We start from the raw sequence: 6,303 nt of genomic DNA, 5'->3' as shown, positions 1-6,303 counted from the left end.
ATAATCTAAGGATAAGAACATAAATACTTTATTAAAGTTCAAACTAGTACTGGACATAGATTAAAAAGACATAGGCTCAAGTTCTGACCATGGAGCACGAAGAATGGCTTTGGAGCAATCATTCTTTTGTAGCTCAATCTACTCATAGGGTTGTCATAGGTATATAATTAATATAAAGGTGAAAGATTTATACAATCTGAGGAGAAACTTTATAATTGATATAAAAGAGCCAGTTGAGTGCCTGTTTAAGACACCAGGTTAGAAGTAAGTGACTGTGAGTTCAACTTCTGCCTTAGCCACGAAAGCCAGATGAATGACCTTGGGTCTGTCTCTATCTTTCAACCTAACCCAGCTCACAGGCTTGTTGTGGGGAAAATAGGATATGTTTGCCACATTGAGTTATTTGTAAAAAATAATAAAGTTGGGATACAAATAAATAAAGAGAGGTTCCTGTGTACACTGCCATCAATTTCTAAATAAATAGGAGATAGAAATGCAATAAATAAAATACTTAATTGCTTATTAGATGTATACCAAATATATGAAAGAAGCATTATTTGCAATCATGCAATAATATCTCTAACACTATCAAACATTTGTCTACTCCAAGTCTTTGGGAAGCATTCAATAAAAATACCAAATCCAGCCTAAACATTGGGTTGTCTATGTGACCAATCATAAATAAAAGTCCCCTCCAAAGGAATAGTATTTCATCATAGTGGAAGGGCTTGGGTTCTTTAGTGATGTCAAGGGCTATGCTGAACAGGTGCAACCATATCAATTGAAGAATCAGACTAAATCTGTTCCAAAAACCCCATTCAATGCCGTGAGAATACATAATCTGAATTTCATGCTGGATCAACTGTTGCCCAGATTAACAAAAGTCACATTGTATGCTATGGCTCCTAGGTATTCATTGACAAATGTGCTATAAGGCTCAATTCCCTCTGCTAGGCAATTAAGTGTGGGGTTGACAGGAAGGCAATCAAAAACAAAGAATTTGATCAAAGGAAGAAAATTAGTCAATTATGGAATGTTTCTACCAATCAGAACCATTGAAATACAGATTTCAAAAGTGAATGTACCAGCTTTGGAAAAAAAAAAACGTTTTCATTTAATAATTAATAATTTATGGACCAAAAGGGTGTAATTCTGAAACACAAATTTTTATCAATACTGAACTGGAAACAATTGAAAAATAAATTCAGATTTATTCAGAACTATGAATAATACCAATTTGCAGAGTGAGCGACATACAGTAGAAAGTAAAGAAACTATTGATTTCAATGATGAACAAGGAGAAAAAACTGCTAAAGAACTGCAAATACTATTAGCTAATCAAGACCTAGTTGGGAGTTCAAAGACTAAATGAAAGAAGCCAAAAGAATATGTTTGGCAAAATTGAATCAAATTAACAAGAAGACTGTGGCTATAACACTAAAAATATTAATGAAGCTGTTTAAACTGTGACCCAAATGATCCAGCTGATGTATGTTATATCTGATGTAATCATAGAAGAATTGGGGCTTAAAATAGGAAGCAATAAAGTCATTATGGAATGGCTAAATGGAAAATGCACTTGGATCTGGATAAAGAAAATGTGCATAGATTTGAGCAATTTGAAGAATTTGAGACAAGGAAGCTAGAAAACAGCTAGTCTTTGACTTACAATGGATCACTTACCCTAAGGGATATTTACGACCTGGATTCAAAGTTCTGATGGTCATTTCCGTCCACCCCCATGGTTACGTGACTGTAAATTAGGATGCTCAGCAATTGGACACAATTTTTTTTTATTTATTTTTTTTATTTTGATTTATATGCCGCCCTTCTCCAGAGACTCAGGGCGGCTTACACAGCGTTAAGCAATAGCCTTCATACTTTTGTATATTTTATACAAAGTCAGCTTATTGCCCCCACAAACCGGGTCCTCATTTTACCTACCTTAGAAAGGATGGAAGGCTGAGTCAACCTTGAGCCTGGTGAGAACTGAACTCGCAGTAATTGCAAGCACCTGGAAGCTAAATACTACCTTTAACAGTAGCATTAGTCTCTGCGCCACTCTTACATCCTTACATCCATCCCTGTAGCATCCTTTCAGCCCTTTGTAGCATCCCATGGTCATGTGACCAAGTTTTATTATGATTTTGCCCAAAACCAACATTTACTTCTGCATTTGGCAAACCACATCCACAACAAACCATTGGTTTGCTTAACTACTGTATCATTCACCTAACAACTACAACATTGCTTAACAAGTGCCTTGGTAGTACAGTGGTCTAAAGCACCCTGTTATTAAGACCAGCTGCCTGCAATTACTGCAGGTTTGAATCTCGCCAGGCTCAAGGTTGACTCAGCCTTCCATCCTTTCTAAGGTAGGTAAATTGAGGACCCAGTTGTGGGGGCAATAAGCTGACTTTGTATAAATATACAAAAGGATGAAGGCTATTGCTTAGCACATTGTAAGCCGCCCTGAGTCTCCGGAGAAGGGCGGCATATAAATCAAATTTAAAAAAAAAAAAAAAGTGCCACAGAAAAAGCTCATAAAATTGGATTGCTCATATGACTGACCTGCTTTATGGCCATCAAAAGTTATGACAGTGGTGGGCAAGCTCCATTATGGTTATAACTCAACTCTTTGTAATAAGAAAATCAAAACTACTCTGTGTGTGAAATACAACCTGGAGAGCAAAGGAATTGCAGAGGCTATAGAACAGGGGTATCAAACTCCCGTCGTCACATTGTCATCACATGACATATCGTGACTTTTTCCCTTTCACTAAAATGAGGTGGTGTGGCCAGCACGTGACACATCTGGCCACAGGCCACGAGTTTGACACGCTTGGTATAGAACAACTGAAATAGAGCCATGGCTATTGCAGAGGAGATCAAGCAATATGCCAATTGAATAATTCAATTCCAGAAGAATTTGTAGGTTAGAACAAATCAGCATGAGTTCTACAAAACATGACCGAGATAGGATAGCTTTATATAACCAAAAACCACATTCTCATCATTTATTTATGTTTGTTTCTCCAGTCTGTAGATTAATCTGTAGATTACCCACACATAATATTAATTTCCTCCTTTGAAAGCAAATCTAAAAGTGGAAGAAACACAATGAAAGTACTAAACATAGAATTTTGAAGATGGGGGAAACATGAAACATAATTAAATGATAAGAATATAGTATTTGTTTATATGAAACTATCTCTATCATATGACATTAAATTCCATAATTTAATATGTGATACAATGCTTACCTGACCTGAATCCCTCATAATTCAGCTTTATTATAGGAATCCTAATACAGGGAGAGAATAAAAATTCTATCTACTTTCTGCAAATTCTGAACTATTGGATATATAATATGAGATTTCAAATGAAAAACTGCTTAAGAAGCAAAGGATACTTTTCTTCCCAAGCCTCGCTGCATTTTCAAAAACTATCTAGTAAGTCACTACAGGAAACCAGATACCAGATTAAATGTTAGTTCTTATATTTGCATTTTTCTTACATAACTTTGGAGATAGAATCATGTTCTTCTGAAATTTAGTCCTCAATATTAAATAGTCCCTTCACTATAAATATTACATGTACTAGGGCAGTGATGGCTAACTTTTTCCAGACTGAGTGCCCAAAGCACCCAAATGCAATGCACGCACACACACCCGCATGTGCCCCGCCCCGCATGCTTGCGCCCCTGTGCACACACCCCATCTGCTTCCTGCTTTCCGTGTACGTGCCCCCCGTGGCAGAGACCCAAAGACCAGCTGGCCAGCAGGAGGCATGCGCACATGCATGGCGGAGCTGAACTGGGGCCACGGCTTGCGTGCCCATAGAGAGGGCGCTGTGTGCCACTTCTGGCACGTGTGCCACAGGTTCGCCATCACGATATTAGGGTAATTTTGTTTGTCATGCTTAATAGTGATTTTTTAAATAAAATGTTATGGCAAAAATATAATTATAGTTAATCCAGGAAAATTTGGATTTGAGTGTAAGGTGTGCAGTACCTCAATAAATAAATAAATAAATAAATAAATAAACAAACAAACAAACAAACAAACAAACAAACAAACAAAAAATAAATGTTTTCCACTAATAATTTACCATTAAAGCAAGAAGTTTATTTCAGATTTACTGAAATAAGAGAATCTTCTCTCTTTAATATATTTTGGTAGTAAACTAGGACATCTTTTTTTCAGAGAAATATATTGGCCCTTGCACATGATTAGAATTAGTGATCATTCAAAAGAATAAACTGTAACAATAAAAAAACCAACGACGATTTTCAGGTGAGGTTCATGTTCAAACATAATTAGTACTGTTTAAACAGAAAACTAGTATTTATATATACTAGTAAAGGTATATATGATGAAGGATTCTTGCACCAGTTTAGAATTTATTTTAGGAATCCTTATATCTAAGCTGACTTGTATTGGACTGCTCTTTAAACAGAGGCACTGTTACATAAAGGAATTATCTGTAAAGAACAACACATGCTTTTACTAATACAATTATAAAAATTTAAGAATGACAAATATCCTCTCATAATGGTTTTAGTATTTTTCAGACTGCAGATAAGGAATGGAATCTGATTAGAACCTCATTTCCTATAGTCAGCCTGATATGGTAATATAAGAATTCTCATATGATGCAAAAAGGGATTATCTAATCTACTATCCTATGATTCAGAGAATCCAAGAATGTTCTTACTTCTAACATTTCTTCACGGAAAGTGGTATTTAAGAGCAAAATCTGGAATAGCAGGTAATATTTACCATTATGGCTAGTAGCCTTTAATAACAAGCATAATATAAAGTTCTCTATATAGGTGAAAACCAGGGGTGAAATGCTCCCGGTTCAGACCGGCTCGGGCGAGTAGGTAGCGATGGCGGCGGGCAGTTCGGAGAACCGGTAGCAAAAATCCCTTCCCCCGCCACCCATGCCCAGCTGAGCCGCGCGATCATCAGAGCCTTTTTTTCCTTTTAAATGGCTGTGACGATCCAAGCTCTGACGATCCCAGCTGAGTTGCCTGCTAATCAGGCAACTCAGCTTGGATTGTCAGACCCATTTAAAAGAAAAAAAGTTTCTCCCCCCCCCCAGCCCCTTGCTTACCTTAGCTGCTGGTCACAATGCCTGCCTTGCTTCGCTTGCTGTAATACCTGCAATCCATTGCATCAACAAGCAACTGAATCTCCCTGCCTGCAATCAAGCTCATCGGTGAGCAGCTCTATCTGCAACTTTAAGACTTGTGGACTTCAACTCCCAACAAAGCTGGCTGAGGAATTCTGGGAGTTGAAGTCCACAAGTCTTAAAGTTGCCAAGGTTGGAGACCCCTGTTCTATTGGGTAAGTTTTTTTTCCCTTTGGGAGCTTTAAAAAAAATAGTTAATTGGGTTTTTTTTTAGTTGTTCTTTTTTTAGACCTAGCCATTTAAAGTTTAGGAAATTTTAAATTTAGCTGCTTTTATATAAAAATAAAAATAAATAAAAATAATATTTGTGCAGCTTTCTGAGATTTAGTATATTTCTGTAGTGTTTCACTCTAACTACACAAACACAAAATCTCACAAAGCTGTATGTGGAATTTTGTGTGTGTAAAGTGTGAAAGTTGGTTTTTTGGGCTTTTTGTGGCCATTTTGGGTCTAGCACAGCTGCTTTTACATTGTGGGTGAGCCAGTTGTGTTGTGTTTTGTAGGTTAAAAAAGGGCAAAGAAGTGACATTGACTTGGCCACGCCCACCCAGTCACCTTACCACCAAGCCCCACCCACTAATTAAGCCCCACCCACAGAACCAGTAGGAAAAAATTTTAGATTTCACCCCTGGTGAAAACCGATGTATTACTTATTGTGAATTTATTCAAGATAATGTACCAATCTGCCTTCTACTAATTACAGAAACATCCAAGAAATCATAGTTAACAAAAGAGGAAGGTAACTTTAGTCTTCACTTTCTAGTTGCATTTAATTTTACCATCCCTTTCAAAACTCAGTTTTACTTATGAAGGTTCTTTCCTCCAAAGGAAATAATTTCTGCCTAGAAAACAAATCTGGCTTAAAAAGATGGCAGTTGGCACATTCAAACAGATTGGCTGGCAAATCTATATCAACTGTATAACAGTATGCTGAGTCTCAATCTCAATAAATAAAAGGGGCAGATGCAAATTTTAATCTGCTATTAAAACTTCATTATTTTCTAAACATATTTAATACAACTTGAGGTTTTTAGGCCACAAATGTTAGAATAAAATTTCTGTAATTTACTATTATTTATATTCATGTTTCTGTAACAAAACTGCTTT

This window comes from Pituophis catenifer, unplaced genomic scaffold, assembly GCF_029215685.1.
Source record: "Pituophis catenifer annectens isolate HBS135680 unplaced genomic scaffold, rPitCat1.0.hap2 SCAF_1, whole genome shotgun sequence".
NCBI classification, from domain to species: Eukaryota; Metazoa; Chordata; class Lepidosauria; order Squamata; family Colubridae; genus Pituophis; species Pituophis catenifer.
The sequence above is the reverse complement of the archived record's forward strand: the minus strand, read 5'-3'. Positions refer to the sequence as shown.